General features: G+C 48.8%; 1 protein-coding gene and 1 long non-coding RNA gene across 5 annotated transcripts in view; one reads left to right on the plus strand and one right to left on the minus strand.

The window, feature by feature from the left end:
* The window catches only part of jph3 (junctophilin 3), a 211,615-nt gene that overhangs the window by 42,625 nt on the left and 151,013 nt on the right, over positions 1-17,977 (minus strand). The gene's annotated exons all lie outside the window — the stretch shown is intronic.
* LOC119971249 lies at positions 377-9,079 on the plus strand. 2 transcript variants are annotated; one of them, XR_005461791.1, is made up of 3 exons: positions 377-525; positions 5,291-5,490; positions 8,960-9,079. It is a non-coding gene; the product is annotated as an uncharacterized LOC119971249 (long non-coding RNA). The 2 variants fall into 2 exon arrangements; XR_005461790.1 differs by lacking the exon at positions 8,960-9,079 and adding an exon at positions 8,546-8,680.

Here is a 17,977-nt window from a genome sequence, read left to right on the forward strand (position 1 = left end):
TTAATTTTTAGAATAACGGATGACATGTTAATGACAATGTTTAAGGTTATTTTAATTATCCCAGCACATTATACAGGTGGATGTTGGTGGAAGCTTTGGTTTTTCTTTTTCTCTCCATTTCCATTTTACACTCATTCAAAATCTTAAATTTCACAACTAATTGCCAATCGGTACACTAAAAAGGTCAAAATGTAAAGTCGTGAAATCTGAAATAACAATAGATGAGCCGTTAATATATTCGGGTACGATATATCTGTGGTAGCGTGGCCCCTTTAAGGAGGTGGGCTTGCGACCACATGACCGGCTCAGGGCCAATCGCGAAGGAACTCGCAAAACCCAGCCAAATTGGAGTTTGCGTAGGGCCCTGGGAGCAGCGGGGACCATGGAGCCGAAGAGACAAGATCCATCTTGTTCCTGTATAATTGCCAGCCTTTGCCTTTCGTTATTAACCCCCTTTGTCACTACTGGAAGCCTCCAGAGCGCTTCTTGAGCTACAACAGTATTCTTCATGAGAACAGATGGCGGGTACATGCCAAAAACCTGATCTTCTCTTTACAGATTTTACAAACCTGCTGTGTATTTTCAGCACTTTTTGTTTTAATTTCAACTTCCAACCAGAACTTGCGAGTGAAATTAACTCTACACCATGAACCCACGGCCATTCCATCCTGAGGCACCCTTTCAACAAATGTTAAATTAAAAATGGCCTCAGTGTCAGGGGCCTGGTTCAATTCCGGCCTTGGGCGACTGTGGAGTTTGCACGTTCTCCCCATATCAGAGTGGACCCCCCCCGCCCCGCCCCGCCCCCCTGCTCCGCCCTGCCCCCCCGCTCCGTCCCGCCCCCCCGCTCCGTCCCGCCCCCCCACTCCGCCCCGCCCTGCCCCCCCACTCCGCCCCGCCCTGCCCCCCCCGCTCCGCCCCGCCCCCCCGCTCCCCCCTGCCCTGCCCCCCCGCTCCCCCCCGCCCCCCCCGCTCCGCCCCGCCCCCCCGCTCCGCCCCGCCCCCCCGCTCCGCCCCCCCGCTCCGCCCCGCTCCCCCGCTCCGCCCCGCTCCCCCGCTCCGCCCCGCTCCCCTGCTCCGCCCCGCTCCGGTTGTCTTCCGTAGTCCAAAAATGTACAGATTAGGTGGATTGGCCATGCTAAATTGCTCCTTAGTGTCCAAGGATGTGTAGGTTAGGTTAAGGGGTTATTGGGATAGGGTGGGAAAGTGAGATAGGGTGGGAAAGTGGGCTTGACTGGAGTGCTCTTTCAGAGGGTTGGTGCAGACTCGATGGGCCAAATGGCCGCCTTCTGCACTGAGATTGTATGATTCTATGCTTTGCTGGTCCACCATTGTGGAGGGATTCATTCCACATGATGGCCTAAGTAGGCAAGGTGGGGCAGATAAAAAGCACCCTGCAGCATCAGCCCATAGCTCCACCCCAGTCTGCGGCCTGTTCCCGGAGCCAGGCCCAGTGGCTAACTGGAAAATTCCATAATTGGCCTTTAAATGATCTTAAACTACCCACCGTTCTGTGCACCACCCTCCTCCCCCCCCCCCCCCCCCCCCCCCGCCCGAACCGGCCTCCAGGGCAATTGCTTGGGGAACTATAGTGCCAGCTAGCTAACATAAATACTGGTGTGAAATTACATACCCACCAGCATCCGCCCCACCCCATATCAGGGCAAAATCTTGTTTCAGATAACTGAAAGGCTGATGTAAGGTGGGCAAGAATCCATAATGTGGATGTCGGAGAAGTTTTTAGTGTCTCCACATTCACTTGGCAAAGTGAAGCATGACAGTGCTGGAAATGACCCATCTTCCTGCTTTGAAGTTAATGAAAAATCCAATCAGCTGTGCATGGCAGCTGCGGCTCAGTTGCTGGCACTCTCAGCTCTGAGCAGAAGGTTATGGTTCAAATTGTACTCCAGAGACCGGAATCGGCGGCAGGAGCGCAAGATCCTGCGGGAGGCCCAAAATCCAATTTACGCCAAGAGGATGTCCCATTACGATTGCCCAGTCAGTGGCGTAACGGGAAGCCCATTACAATAAACCTGGATTTCATTATCAGCCCTCTGTGTCTAATAATTCCCCTCCCCCATTATATAATCTTTTCACATTGGCATGCGGTCGTGCTGACCTGAATTACAATAGGCCTCCCACGCATGCACCTGGCCAGCTGAACTCACCAGAGGAGTTCAGGTGGGCCCATCACTTGGAGGAGAGGGTCATGCCTGGGCACTGCCCCCTGACTGCCCAGGCACGTCCTCTCCTCGCACACAGGTGTAGTTAGGACACTCACTGATAATAGACCCTCGGTGTGGCAAGTTGCCCCCACTATCTGGGTCTCTGTTCCACAGCCTGCTGTCGATGGTTAAGCCCCCCTGGCCATGTCCCCCATGCAGTGCCTCCTACTAGAGTTGTGTGCACTGCTGACCCCTTTCCTTCCTTCCCCTCCTGTACTGATTGAGGATTCTGAGAAAAGCTGCCTGCATCATTAGATCCATTATCACTTTTGCCTCCGCTCTGAAAAAGTATATTGAAGACCAGAATGTTTAAAAGGTGTGAATGAGAGGCCTATGGGCGAAGTAGGGCAGCTACACTTTGGCAGCTTGGATTGTATGTTCCTCATTCTAACTTACCCCTGGGACTCTAGCACAGACATAGAGACAAGCAACATTCCATTCCACAGGTTTTACAGCTGGAGCCCTGTGGGCAGTGAGAACTTGTGAATTACATGATTGAACCAATGTGGTTCTGAACTCCACTCATTGACTTGACGAGCTCTCGGTTGCTCAAGGTGAATGAATGGGATTTGGGTACTCAAGATTAGCATAAATTGTTAACCCATGACTCCGTCCTCTGATCGGATGGCAGAATTGATGCAGCTGCGCCTCCTTCACTATAGCCTTCATCTTCCAAGGCTTCATTCCTCTCTTCCACTATGTAGCTTTTCAAACTTTGATGTGAGGTTATTGAATTGTGCCGATTCCTTCAAAAGCGCAAAATTGCAAATCGAGCTTGCTGTAACTTCCTGGGCAACAGGCTCTGAGTCCTATATAATTGACCTGGATCCGGTCCACTGTAGCAACACCGATACTTGAGTATGTGTTCCAAGAAGGAGCCCCATAGCCCAGCTTAACGATCCTCCTACACTTCATCCTCCCCCTCAGACAGAATCGATCTTGCTTTTCATAAATTCTCAACAGTGCAGAAGGAGGCCATTCAGCCCATCGAGTCTGCACCAACCCTTCGAAAGAGTACCCATGCCCACTCACCTGACCTCCCCATCCTATCTCTGGAGCCCCATAACCTAACCTGCACATCCCTGGACACCAAGGGGCAATTTAGATAAGGCAAGATAAAAATTTATTGAGAAGGAGAGCTTGGGCTCAACTTTACAGATGACTGGTAGGAGGAGGCCCTTTTTAGGGTCAACTCCACATCCTCCTGTGCTCAGTTAAGCTTAATTCAGTTTAAAGTTCTACACAGAATTCACTTTACTAAGGCCAGAATTAGAACGTTTTTCTCTAACACAGGCAACACATGTTTTTTTAAAATAAATTTAGAGTGTCCAATTCATTTTTTCCAATTAAGGGACAATTTAGCATGGCCAATCCACCTACCCTGCACATCTTTGGGTTGTGGGGGCGAAACCCATGCAAACACGGGGTGAATGTGCAAACTCCACACAGACAGTGACCCAGAGCCGGGATCGAACCTGGTTCCTCAGTGCTGTAAGGCAGATGTGCTAACCACTGTGCCACCGTGCTGCCCCCCCAAGCAACAAATGTGACAGGTGCTCACTCGCCCCTGCAGACCATACCCACATGTTCTGGTCGTGCCGAAGTTGCCCGATTTTTGGACATCCTTCTTTGACACTCTTTCCAAAGGTCTAGATATTGACCTTCAGCCTTGTCCATTAATAGCCATATTCAGAGTCTCATCTGCACTGGTCAGTTTCACGAAGACTGAGGCAGACATCATTGCATTTACTTCATTAATAGCCCACAGGTGGATTTTGTTAACCTAGAAGTTCCCCAAGCCACCAAATGCCTCATTCTGGTTGGAAGACTTAATGTATTTTCCATATTTGGCGAAGATTAAGTATACAGGACCCTCTGAAAATGGTATGTGTTGATGGTAACCATTTTTCTCTAAAGAGTTAATTACTGCGGACTGTTAATTACTTGGTTTTGTTTTGTACAGCTTTTGTTTATCTGTTTATTGGGAGGGGCTGGAAAATCCAGTCCATTGTCTTTTGGCTGCACTCCAAATGTTCCTGTTCCCTTCTGTGATGATGCTTGCCACTGATGGGGCCAGAAAATCCTGACCCCAAACTGGCTTTTTATACCTTTGCAAAACAGCCACCTTCCACCACTGAAACTCCAGCTCAGTTATCCCAGTTCCCTCTTTGTCAGCATTTTATCCCTTATAAACTCAAGTTTGCCTATATTCAGATGCCTGTAGCTTCTCCTTTACAAAATTCAACTCAACCATCAACCCTAGTCTGCATTAACATTCCTTCATTCACTCCCAGCTAACGCATTAAATTTATTTTTTTCAATTTAAAATGTTCATCTTTGTATTAAAAGAACCCCGGCTTTGTCCCAACCAATCTCTGCAAACCTTTCTAGCCTTATATCGTCCGTCACATATCACGTTCTGTAGACTGGCCGAAGTGAACGATGAATGACAGAACATGTAGTTTAAACTGATTTATTATAGAATAAATTGCATGGTAAAATAACTAGGGTAAATTAACTAACAAACAACTAACACTAAACAACTCTCATGGAACTACTGCGAATATGTAATCTCTGAGCACGGCCAACCCCCAACTCCCAGATCACATGGTAATGTGATGATTTACGATGTCACCTGTGGTCAGAGGTCGTGCATAACATTACGTACAAACTTACGTTATGCATATCATCACATCACGCATTTTGGATCCCTGACTCCGGCCTAATATGAATGATTCTGTTCTAAAATTGGGAACAAAGTTTACCTCTAATTTGACCTTCTCTAGAACTCTCTTTGCAAACTTCTTCACCTATTAAATATGTATACAAGTCAACCTTCCACTGTCTAAATCTTTCCCTTCGTGGCTTGAGATCTGTTCCCCCCTTTACGTCCATTGTGAGGTACCTTGTGATGGTTTGTAAGTTAATGGCTACAGAAATGCAAGCTCTGGTTGAAGATCTCAAGTGAAATCAATTGGAATAAAATCTTCCCATTTGTTTGTGTTTGATCTTTAATATTATTAAATTGTTATAGACATGTTCTTTGTTTGCACTTTATTTTAAAGGCTACATGGATAAATTATTTGGCTGCAAAAAGAAACACTGACAGGAATCCAAATAAATTGCTTTTTTCTGAAAGGAGCATGTTTGAATTTTCAAATGGATTTTGAACATCTCACAACTATATTGATCGATCAGAGGTTACTGAAAGAATGCTGCTCTTCTATCTTGAAGTCATTACAGGAGATGATGACGTCATTGCAAGGTAGCTTTTTATTTAATGACTAACTAATGAAATTGCTAATAAATGCCAGCTTATTCCCCAGTGCTCATTATTTAATCATAAATCCTTAATGTTTGCTTAGTAATGGTGAAGGAGCTGAGTAAGACAAACCAGAAAACCATCAGATTAAATTTATGGCAATTCTCTCAAATACTTGGCCTGCTTCATTCTGCTGGAGCCAGTGAAACTTGCAGTAACATGGTTTTTAATCATTAAAAAAACACTACTTTATATGAGAAATATGGGGCAGGATTCTCCGTTTCAGCGGCTAAATGGTGGCTGAAACACTGAATTTGTGGGCGTTTTACGATGCCAAAATCGGCGCCGTAGCCTCACCGATTCTGGGACCGGTGAGGGCCTAGTAGCGGCGCCAGGTAAAACTTCCAGCTGCTGTGTCAAAAATGGGCAGATCCGTGGCCGTGCCAGTGCACGGCGACGACCTGCAGCGGTCGCGTCTTACAACTTGGCACAGGCCATGTACGGACCTGACCTGCCAAATACAGCCCCACATGCCACCCCAGGCCACCCCCCACCCCTCGCGGATGCCCCCCCGGCCAACGGCACAGCTCCCGGCCGTGTGTGATGCCGCTGGACGCAGTCCGCAGCTGCCGCACCGGGTTTCTGACGACTCAGACCACACGTCAACCACACTTTTTAAAAATACATTTAGAGTACCCAATTAATTTTTTCCAATTAAGGGGCAATTTAACGTGGCCAATTCACCTACCCTGTACATGTCCGCTATGGCTAGGGGATCCACCATGTAGGTGGCTAGCCTCACCTCAGTGTCCCACAAACTCAAACATTGAACCCTAGTCCTGATTCTCTTGAAAGTCTGTCTCCCAATTAACAAAACAACGGCCCCTGTGTCCATCTCCAGATAGCCGTTCACCTGAATGGTAATTCTAATGGGGTGCAATGTGGTGACGCAATGCAAGTGCTTACACTCCTCGTCGTCAGGCTGATCGTGGTGGAGGATCTGGCCTCTGGGCTGGTGTCTTTCTCCGGTAGGGTGGCAAGTTTGCTGGCTGACCTGCGATATCCTATCCCTGCGCTTCCAACTGCCACAAGTGTGCGTCGCATTGGATCATCCTCCGACTCCAGGTAGGTATACCTTCTGGCTATAGTGGCCCTTGACCAATGGGCCTGGCCCTGGCGGTGCTCAGGCCAGGGTAGGGTCCCGGGGTTCCTAGTCCTGGGGGGCACTGTGCACCCTACGCCGTTTATCTCCATCCCTAACATTCACTGGAGTTCCTGGACTCCTTTCTCAGCACTCTCCCATGAGACGGAGATCTCAACTGCCTTCTTTAGGTCCAGCCATGGCTTGGCCAGCAATTTTCACTAGGTCACCATATTGTTTACTCTGCATACAAGGTGATTCCCAAAGCATCTCGGCTAGGAATGGGCCATCGTTACAAAATTCTGGCATTTTCCCAAACGCGGCAAAAACTCGATAACGGACACCCGTGGGGTCCTCTTGGCCGTATTAAATCGGTACCTCTGCACGATAACCAACGGCTTGGGGTTCGTCAGGCTCTTTATGGCATTAAAGGTGGGTCCCCACAGGCAGTCAGAAGAATTACCGTCTTGGTGATCATCCCCGATGATAGCATGTACCTTAAAAAAAATTGTGCATACGGTCCACGTACTAAGTCCAGTCCTCCACACATACATCAAAATCATGGAGTCTGCCAAAGAGCAGCATTTTCAAGATGGTTCACGAAGCATAATGGCTGAGCTCCAATGGTTAGCAGCGCAGACTGTAGTTCCACTTTACCCTCATTGTCAATTTAGCAGTCATGGAGGAGTCCAGAAAGGTGAGTTAAAACAAACAAATGGCCAAAGAAAATATATACAAGTAACAGTCCCAATTGGTACTACTCTTCAGCTCAGCTCCCACCTGGGCCAACTTTTAATGTCCAGAGTTAACTATCCCACTGATGGAGCTCATACTCCTCGAGGCTCATGGGGAGATTAATCATAGAACATAGAACATCCAGTGCAGAAGGAGGCCATTCAGCCCATCGAGTCAGCAACGACCCATTTAAGCCCTCACTTTCACCCTATCCCCGTAACCCAGTAACCCTTCCTAACCTTTTTGGTCACGAAAGGCAATTTATCATGGCCAATCCAGCTGACCTGTACATCTTTGGACTGTGGGAGGAAATCGGAGCACCCGGAGGAAACCCACGCAGACAGGGGGAGAATGTGAAGACTCTGCACAGACAGTGACCAAGCGGGGAATCGAACGTGGGCCCTGGCGCTGTAAAGTCACAGTACTATCCACTTGTGCTACCGTGCTGCCCAAATTGGGTCATTCCCGTGGGTCTTGTGGGGGTTATAACAAAGTTAAAGTAACTTCAAAAATGAAGAACAAGAAGATTTTTAAAGATGCAGAAGCGAATTGGTAATATGTTGAATCAATACTGTCATAATATACACACAAGTATATGATGATGCACACAGGCAATGATTGACACACAGAATGACCAATGAACACACAGAACACAGCAGCCAATCACCAGACAGGACACGACCAGAAAGCCATAGGGCGGTAGTTTTCCCGCTCTCTTGGGATCCAGCCTCTGAGACAGCCAGAGCCTGTGAGCAACAACTGGAACATACACCATGTCGCAGTAAGATAGTCTGGTCAGGTTAGCCTCAGGTCTCCAGTCAACTCAGCATAGTGTCAACCCACAGTTAAAGTCTGTTTAATAGTTAAGAGTTCAATAAAATAGAGTTACATTTCTTCAAGTGTTGGAAGCCTGTCTCTCTCACTGCTGCAGTAAACGCAGTCCTCGCAGACCCAGCATACCCAACACATCAAATACAGCATTTCAAACTGCAGTTGTGACTGAAATTACTGGCTCCAATCGGGGTTTTTGGATAGCATCACAATTCAAGCATGACCAGTGTGTCCACTCAGTTGAAGCTAATTTAATAATAGCACTGCCCAATGAACTGAGGAAAATATTCTCTTGCCTTGTCCAAACAAATCTGAAAAAAATCCTTCCTCTTTTCCTATTGTTTTCCATAGCACTGCCTGCAGTAGGCCAGAAAACAAGCTTTGCCCAAGACTTGAGGAAAAGCAGAAGGATTTTCACTCAGTGAGATATCCATGTTGTAGTGAACGGACTGTTGGATATTTATAAATCGGAACAAAGTTCAGAATTCAGAGAAACTCAGATTCCAGATTAAAGGATTCTACTTCATTGTGATATATTTGCAGTACAGGCCAGTACTTTGATAATTTGTCTAAATTTCTTAAGTGATTATGTAAAGAAAGGAGCTTTCTTTTTTTAAAAATTCTGTGGGTGTAATATCACCACATTTAGATCGGCTAATTCACCGAGGAAATAAAATTTAAAACTCAAAATAATGCTTTTAGTGTCCACTTGTAGAACAGATCAAATATCCCATCCATGATTTCCATTATCCTTTTATCATATAGCAGACCATCATAGCTCTTCCACGTCTACAGCACTCATGAATTATAGGTCTCTCATACCAGTGGAAGACAGGCCATAACTCGCGGTCACTGAAGAGATCCAGTACACTCGTCCACGCGATAAGCAAGGTAACATTTCTTAAAGTAACTGGGGATTGACCCAGGGTTGACAACATTACAGTAAATAATGTGATTTTTGGAGCACTAAGGAAGCTACAAGAAGGATAATAATGTGGGGAGTTTTACGGCACCCCAACCTGTGTATTTCCACGCGGGGCAGGGAGTGGGGTGGGGGGTAGAGGCATGAAAAATAGATGGCCAGCCCACCGCCTTCCCACCCATCCTCCATAATACAGTGGGTGGGTAAGGCATCAGCCATCCCGCCTATCCTGATGTCTACTGTTAATTCATGGCATGGTGTCATCATTGGCTGGGCCATTTATTGCAAATCTCAGAGGGCATAAGAGTCAACCATATTGCTGTGATCTGGGGTGACATACAGGCAAGACCAGGTAAAGATGACAGACTTCCAGATGGGTTTTTACAACAATTGATAATGGTTTCATAATCATCATTAGGCTTTTAATCCAGAGTTCTATTGCATTCTAATTTCACTATCTGCAATGGTGGGATTTGTACCCGGGTTCGCAGAGCATTACCTGGGTCTCTGATTACTAGTCCAGCAACAATACCACTGCGCCACTGTCTCCCCTAATGACCAATTAAGGACATGTTTCCACCCTTGCCACAAAAATATGTGTGGCTGAAGAAGGAAGGAGGCAAGCCCCTACTCCACCATCTCCGGTGAAAAGGCAAGAAAGAAGAGGTTTGCCTCCGTTGAGGGTTCCCTGTGACCATTGAGGGTTTCACCAATATGTTACCTCTCACCTTGTGATTCACTCCCTGGCATCCAAAATCCGGCCCCCTCGTCCCCTTTGTTCCTCCTCACTATGGTCTCTGATCCCTCCATAAGCAAAATCCCCGGATTCACCTTTGTGCAGTACAGTATCCCTGTCTTCCTTCTCCGGACTGCTTGCAGTTCCAGCAGTGGCCACTACTAAATTCTGGCGCTGGTGGGACTACCCAGTACCTGGCCAATCATTGATGGGCAGCTCTTGAGGGATGGAAGTCCCATAATTAATTAATTAAGGCCATTGCCAGTGCATAAGCTGGTCATGTCACGGTTGCCTTTTCTACTGGGGTGGGTTGGTGGGCAATACAGCTCTCAGTAATATTTGGCTCTTTCTCAAACACACACACATACTTATGGTTAAAGACTGGTGCAGTTTCAATAAATGACTTTAAGAAGAAAAGATATTGGAATTAAAGAGTTATTGGGGGGGAAACTTAATTTATTTATGGATCAGTGAAAGAATCTTGGGCGGGATTCTCTCGTACCCGGCGGGGCGGGGGGTCCCGGCAGGACAGAGTGGCGTGAACCACTCTGGCGTCGGCCCACCCCAAAGGTGTAGAATCCTCCGGCCGGCGTGGAAGGCATTTGGTGCTACGCCAGCCGGGGCCGAATGGACTCTGCCGGCCGATGCAAGTCCGCGCATGCGCGGGAGCGTCAGCGGCTGCTGACATCATCGTTCACCTTCGCGCCGGCCATCACGGAGGCTGACACGGCTGATGCGTAGGAAAAGAGTGCCCCCACGGCACAGGCCCACCCACAGATCGGTGGGCCCCGATCGTGGGCCAGGCCACTGTGGGGGCACCCCCCGGGGCCAGATCGCCCCGCGCCCCCCCGGACCCCGGAGCCCACCCACGCCGCCAGGTCCCGCCGGTAAGGGACCTAGTCTAATCCACACCAGCGGGACTGGCAAAAAACGGGCAGGACTTCGGCCCATTGCGGGCTGGAGAATTCGGGCAGCCCTGAAGCCCATTGAGTCGCGCCGGTCCCTGCCATTCTCCGAGGCGGGCGGCGCGATTCACGCCGGGCCGATTTTTGGGGGGCCGGAGAATTTGGAGGACGGCGGGAGCGGGATTCATGCCGACCCCTGGCGACTCTCCAACCCGGTGGGGGGGTCGGAGAATCCCTCCCCTTGTGTTTAGGTTTGAAATATGATCATTTCTACATGATATGACTTTCCATAGTTGGGTGACCTGTGCCACGAGGCAATCCCTGTAAGCTGCCATCGTAGAATCAGTTCAATAAAGACTTCTGACTGAGAAGACACTGATGAAGCTCTGCAGCCTTTAAAGATGTAACATGGTGTGAGGAAGAGGGGATAGAACTGATTTTTGAACGCTGGAAGTATCGTAGAGAAGGATCAGCTGTTCTCGATGCTAGGCCCCAGGGTGGCCTGCACTATCCAAATCCTGCCCTGCTTGATTCAGAAGGTCAGGCGAAATACAGCCAAAATAAATTTGAGGTAGAAAAGGAGGAGTGGAGAGGCAATCCGACTCTGGTTGCCAATCCATGGAAGTTTTATGGAAGGACACAATAGTCTTCACAACAGAAATTTCCAGGACTGCTGCCAATGCAACTGGGCTTAAAACCTATAAGATATCCCCTTCAGACAAATGTTTCCATTTGTGATCCATTCTTTTCTGAGTTGGAGAAATTTATGACCTGAAATGATTATTCTTTTAAAAATCCAGTGTCACGGGGCTAGATTTTAGGGCCCAGGTTGGGTGGGCAGGTAGAGTTCACCATTAAACTGGGTCCCCTAATCCCACAACCATTTCTCCAACAGCTGGGGAAGCATTGAGAGGCCTGGAAAACTATGGGTCAATTGAATCCCTTAAGTGGCCTTTTAATGGGCAATTAAGGGGCTTTTCCTTCCACAGCTTAGATTAATGCATTGGTGGAAGAGGTCCTCACGAAGTGTGCAGCCTGGCAGTTCTCACAGCTCAGGCTGGTGGATGGGTAAGGGAGTGGTACCTCATTTACAAGACCCTCTGCCCATCAGAGACCACCCACAGTCTTCCCACATCCATGTCTCTATGGGGTAAATTGAGCCAGGGTTCTATTCAGCGATCTTCCCATCTAGCGATAAAACCAACTGGGATAGCAAGACAGCACCCCAACCAACTCGCCAACGTTGCAGGGGTCTGCCAGTCTCTTGCATCTGGTTCCATTAACAATCGCCAATGAGGACTGGATAGTGTTCTAGACGTAGTACCCAGTGGCGCTGCTGGAACCAGAAACTTTCTGACCGTTTAATTGGTCAGCAGCATTCAGAGGCAGGACTTCCTTGTCAGATGGCGGCAGACGTTTCGCCTCAAGTCAATTATCAGCCCAATGGCAGTGAAATGCTTGTGGGGCAGACCAGCCAAGCAAGGATCGGGCTCACCCCTCACTTTTATGCTGGAGATAGTTGGGCCCTGTACAACCCCAACATCCCCTGTAAATTCCGTCCCCTGGTTTTTCAATGTAACCTAATAAATGCTACCTCAAACAGGGGACTGACGTTTGTCCACTGACTGTATTTTCAAAGTCTTTGGGTCTTTTGTTCAATACAATTTGAAACAATTATCCTCTTCAGAATAGAAGCTGCTGAGGACCCAGCATCAACACCCGTGCCATATTTTACTTGCTGATTTATGAGAAGTCAAAGGTCAATAACTAATAAACCCTGAAAGGGAGAAACTCAAAGCTGGGTACTAAATATCAGATGTTGCATCCTGAACTGACAGTAATACATATGTGTAGGTCCCAGTAATAACAGGGAGTCAAGGAGGGCACAGGGAGTTTGGAATTGTTCTGGTGAACCTGAGGGTATACAGGCTCTGCCAAACTTTGTGGCAGGGCCTCGTTGGAATATTGTTGGGCCCGCCTCTTGCTTAGCAGCTAGCCAGGTTGACTGTGAGTCCAATGGCAGGAGAGAAAACTGGTGGCAGGAGGTCATAGCCAACCACAGCAAGGATGATCCCAGCACTCAAAAAGCAGCATCCACTCCAGCCTCTCGTCCGAGAATGGCAACATAGGAGGCTGGAACAAGGAGCTTTGGGAGAGGGTGTCTTACTAGGATCATGGCTGGGTACAAGTCAGTCAGAGGATGTTCAAAGCTCTTTGTGAGGTCTGGAGGAGTGATCCAGTCCCTTCCAACCAAAAGAAAACCTGAAAAATAAATTTGAAACTTACGTTCTGGTCCTGTCCTGCTGCCAGTTCTTGTTTCCAGCATTAAAATTGGAATAAGGGCTGGGATTCTCCCCTACCCGGCGGGGCGGGGGGTCCCGGCGTGTTGGAGTGGCGTGAACCACTCCGGCATCGGGGCGCCCCAAAGGTCTCTGCACCTTTAGGGGCCAAGCCCTCACATTGAGGGGCTAGGCCCACGCTGGAGTGGTTCCCGCTCCGCCGGCTGGCGTGAACAGCCTTTGGCGCCACGCCAGCCGGGGCCGAAAGGCGTAAGTCCGCGCATGCGCCGGAGCGTCAGCGGCTGCTGACATCATACCGGCGCATGCGCAGGGGAGGGGGTCTCTTCCGCCTCCGCCATGTTGAAGACCATGGCGGGGGCGGAAGAAAAAGAGTGCCCCCACGGCACAGGCCTTCCCGCCGATCGGTGGGCCCCAATCGCGGGCCAGGCCACTGTGGGGGCACCCCCCAGGGTCAGATTGCCCCGCGCCCCCCCCCCCCCCCCCCCCAGGACCCTGGCGCCCACCCGCGCCGCCAATCCTGCCGGTGAGAGAGGTGGTTTAATCCATGCCGACGGGAGAGGCTTGTCAGCCGTGGGACTCCGGCCCATCGCGGGCCGGATAATCGCCGCAGGGGGTCCGCCGAGCGGCGCGATTCCCGCCCCCGCTGAATCTCAGGTGGCAGAGAATTCGGGAAACAGCGGGGGTGGGATTGACGCCGGCCCCGGGCGATTCTCCAACCCGGCGGGGGGCAGAGAATCCCATCCCATATTTCCACTGCTCTAATTCCCATAAATATTTTTATATAGAAACCCAAATGTATCTCTTTTTAGAGAAAGTTAGGTTTTTCTCAGGACTGCATGGTGGCGCAGTGGTTAGCACTGCTGCCTCACGGCGCCGAGGACCCGGCATCGATCCCGGCCCCGGTTTCTGTCCGTGTGGAGTTTGCACATTCTCACCATGTCTGTGTGGGTCTCATGCCCACAACCCAAAATGATGTGCAGGGTAGGTGAATTGGCCATGCTAAATTTCCCCTTCATTGGAAAAAAATAATTGGGTACTCTAAATTTAAAAAAAAGGAATTGCAAAGGATCGATAGAAACAGGGGTTGGATTTTCCAGTTCCCCAGCCACCTGTTCCTTGGCAGCATGCCATTCCCTGGGAGCAGGATTCAATACTCCTGTAACTTGTCAATGGGATTTCCCACTGAAACTACCCCATGCTGCCAGGAAACCTGCAGGCAGGGATGCACTGCCATCAGGAACAGTGAATTGCAACAGCCGGAGAATTCCAGCCAGGATCATTTGGCCCAACAGATCTATGCCAATGTTTGCACTGTAATGACGCACAACAGATTTCATTAGAAACACAAAAGGTATCTATCAATAAGGAAAACTGTACAGCAGCCCATATGGTTGCCCTAGTCCCCTACATGTTACCCACTCACACTCCCAATTGGTCCCCCAAACCAGGTGACATTTATGCTGCTGTGTTACCCTTAAAGGGACAATCACCCGGCCAATTTGGGCTGCAATGTAAATTAAAAGAGACATCAGGCTTGTAGTGACATAACAGGATGGCTCAAGAAGCTGATACAATTTTTCTTATCAGAAAGGGGGGCGGCTTATCTCTGGTTTATTTAAAAGAGCTTCACAAAGACAAACTAGTCAAATTGGTGGGTGAATTAAGATAAAGGTACTGGCTAGAGCTGAAAAGGTGGAGATAATTGAAGTGATTTCTCAACATTTAAATTTGAAAGAAATGCAGGAAACACAGTGTCGGTCAGGGCAACAATCAGTAGAATTGGTTAAAATCCAGTTACACGTGAAACAATTGGAAATGCATGATGGAACCATCAATTCACTGAACACGTGCTTTAAGATATGAACAGTGGTTTTAATCTACTTACAACAGAGCCAGCCTGTTCCGCGTTGAACTCTCGATGAACTGAGCGACTGGCTCTGAGCATTGGTATTTATACAGCAGTCCAGGGGGAGGAGTCATGGGCGGAGCCAAGGGTGGAGCCCTGTACAAACTCCTAAGCATTCCCAGCGCTACTCTCCCTAGTGGTCGGGCAACGCAACTGCGCTTACAAATGCATGGTCTCATGTATATACAATACAGTGTGAATTACGGAGTTACATTTACCACAATGCAGCAAAAAGAAAAAGAAATGGAGCTGAGGCAGCAAGGCAGAGCAAGAGAAATGCAGCTGGAAATTAGGAGCTTGGACTTAGAGAGCGAGAGAGAAAGAGACAGAGGTCAAAGAAAGAGAGAGAGCGAAGGGAATAAGAGAGAGAGGAAAAAGCAAAGGGCGAGATCCTTCCAGCTAAAGGCACAAGAACTGAGTGGGAAGCTGCCAGAAAGTAGAAGGGAGCTTAATCCTAGAACAGAACCCAGTGGCAATATGTTGAAATTTATACAGGTCTTCCCCAAATTCAAGGAGAAGGATGGAGAAACATTTTTAGGGCTTTTGGGAAAATAGCAACTCAAATAGAGTGGCCAAGAGAAAAGTGGACATTAACCGTGCAGAGTAAATTGGCGGGACGGGCAGAGCAAGTTTATGCTTCCCTGTCAGAGTGGGTGTCGAAGAATTATGATGAGGCAAAAATGTATATGAATTGGTTCCCGAAGCATATAGACAAAAGTTTCAGAATTTAAGGAGACAGTCGGGACAGACTCGGAGAATTCGAAAGGGTTAAGCAGAAACATTTTGATAGGTGGGTACGAACATTTGAGGTTGTAACTACCTTTGATGCTGGAAGTGACGTCATTCCCTTAGAGCAATTTAAAGGTTTTCTACCTCCTATAGTAAGGTAGACTAGAGGCTGAAGACTGCTAGGCAGGCAGCAATTAGGAGCTAATCCATTAATTTAAACTTTTGTTCCATTGCCCCCATAATTTTGAAAAGGATAGGAAGTGGGAGGGTGGGAAGGTAAGGAATTGATAGCTAGGAATATGTTGAGATCTCCTCCTCAGACCAGGAATGAAGGTATTGAGGGTGGAGGTGAGACTTGGAAGCCGAGATGTTACCATTGTAACAAGGTGGGAAACTTCCATTCAGCATATTGGAAGTTGCAAGGAAATCCTTGGACTTGTGGGAGTTAGGGCAGCAGGGGTTAGCACTGCTGCCTACAACACTGAGGACCCGGGTTCGATCCCGTCCCCGGGTCACTGTCTGTGTGGAGTTTGCATATTCTCCTCATGTCTGCATGGGTTTCAGCCCCACAACCTAGGGGCAGCACGGTAGCAAGGGGCAGCATAGAACATAGAACAGTACAGCACAGAACAGGCCCTTCGGCCCTCGATGTTGTGCCGAGCAATGATCACCCTACTCAAACCCACGTATCCACCCTATACCCGTAACCCAACAACCGCCCCCCCCCCCCCAACCTTACTTTTTTGTAGGACACTACGGGCAATTTAGCACGGCCAATCCACCTAACCCGCACATCTTTGGACTGTGGGAGGAAACCGGAGCAGCCGGAGGAAACCCACGCACACACGGGGAGGACGTGCAGACTCCGCACAGACAGTGACCCAGCCGGGAATCGAACCTGGGACCCTGGAGCTGTGAAGCATTTATGCTAACCACCATGCTACCGTGCTGCCACACGAGTGTGGTTTAGTGTCAAGTTCAATAGTTGTCGGAGTGGTTAAGGAATGCCCAGCGGGTGGAGTGGACCTACTTTTGGGGAATGATTTGGCAAGAGTAAAGTTGTAGCCTCGCCCATGATTACAGAGAGTCAGAAGGAAGTAGTGCATGCAGCACATGAAACAAAAGTAATTAGTTACAGCCTCTTGCAGTAAACCCACTGCATCCACTTTGGTGCAAATATTTCCTACAGCATGCCTGCTTTGAATAAAAATCCCAGGTTAAAGTCCAACAGGTTTGTTTTAAACACTTAAATTCAAAACAGCGCGAGAGGAGAGACAGCCAGGACATTGAAAGGAGCGCGAGAGGAGAGACAGCCAGGACATTGAAAACAGCGCGAGAGGAGAGACAGCCGGGACATTGAAAAGAGCGCGAGAGGTAAGACAGCCGGGACATTGAAAACAGCGCGGGAGGAGAGACAGCCAGGACATTGAAAACAGCGCGAGAGGAGAGACAGCCGGACATTGAAAAGAGCGCGAGAGGTAAGACAGCCGGGACATTGAAAACAGCGCGGGAGGAGAGACAGCCAGGACATTGAAAAGAGCGCGAGAGGTAAGACAGCCGGGACATTGAAAAGAGCGGGAGGGGACACATTGAGAGCGGCGGGGTGCCAGTGGGAGCAAAGATAATATAAGGCGGGAACCGGAAGTACGACCCGCGGACTTCTGGGAAGGATTTTCTCCTAGCCAATAAATTGTGGTGGAGCGGATACCCGAGACACTACACGTGTAGTGTCTCCCACCCGCCCTCCTCCTCTAACCTAATAATAAGACCCATTGGGGTGAGCAGGTAAGTGCTATATTATATTATTATTTTTTTATTTGTTTTATATTTGTTTACCAGAACTTGGTTGAAATTAAGTGGGATGGCAGGGAAGGTAGTGCAATGTTCCTCCTGCAGGATGTTTGAGGTGAGGGATGCTGTTAGTGTCCCTGCTGATTTTACCTGCAGGAAGTGCAGCCAGCTCCAGCTCCTACAAGACCGAGTTATGGTACTGGAGCTGGAGTTGGATGAACTTCGGATCATTCGGGAGGCAGAGGTGGTCATAGATAGGAGCTTCAGGGAAGTAGTTACACCAAAGACTGGAGATAGATGGGTAACTGTAAGAGGGACTGGGAAGAAGCAGACAGTGCAGGGACCCCCTGCGGTCGTTCCCCTGAGTAACAAGTATACCGTTTTGGATACTTGTGGGGGGGACGACTTACCAGGGGTAAGCCATGGGGTGCGGAACTCTAGCACGGAGTCTGTCCCTGTTGCTCAGAAGGGAAGGGGGGAGAGGAGCAGAGCAT

This window comes from Scyliorhinus canicula, chromosome 9 (genome assembly GCF_902713615.1).
Source record: "Scyliorhinus canicula chromosome 9, sScyCan1.1, whole genome shotgun sequence".
Classification (NCBI taxonomy): Eukaryota; Metazoa; Chordata; class Chondrichthyes; order Carcharhiniformes; family Scyliorhinidae; genus Scyliorhinus; species Scyliorhinus canicula.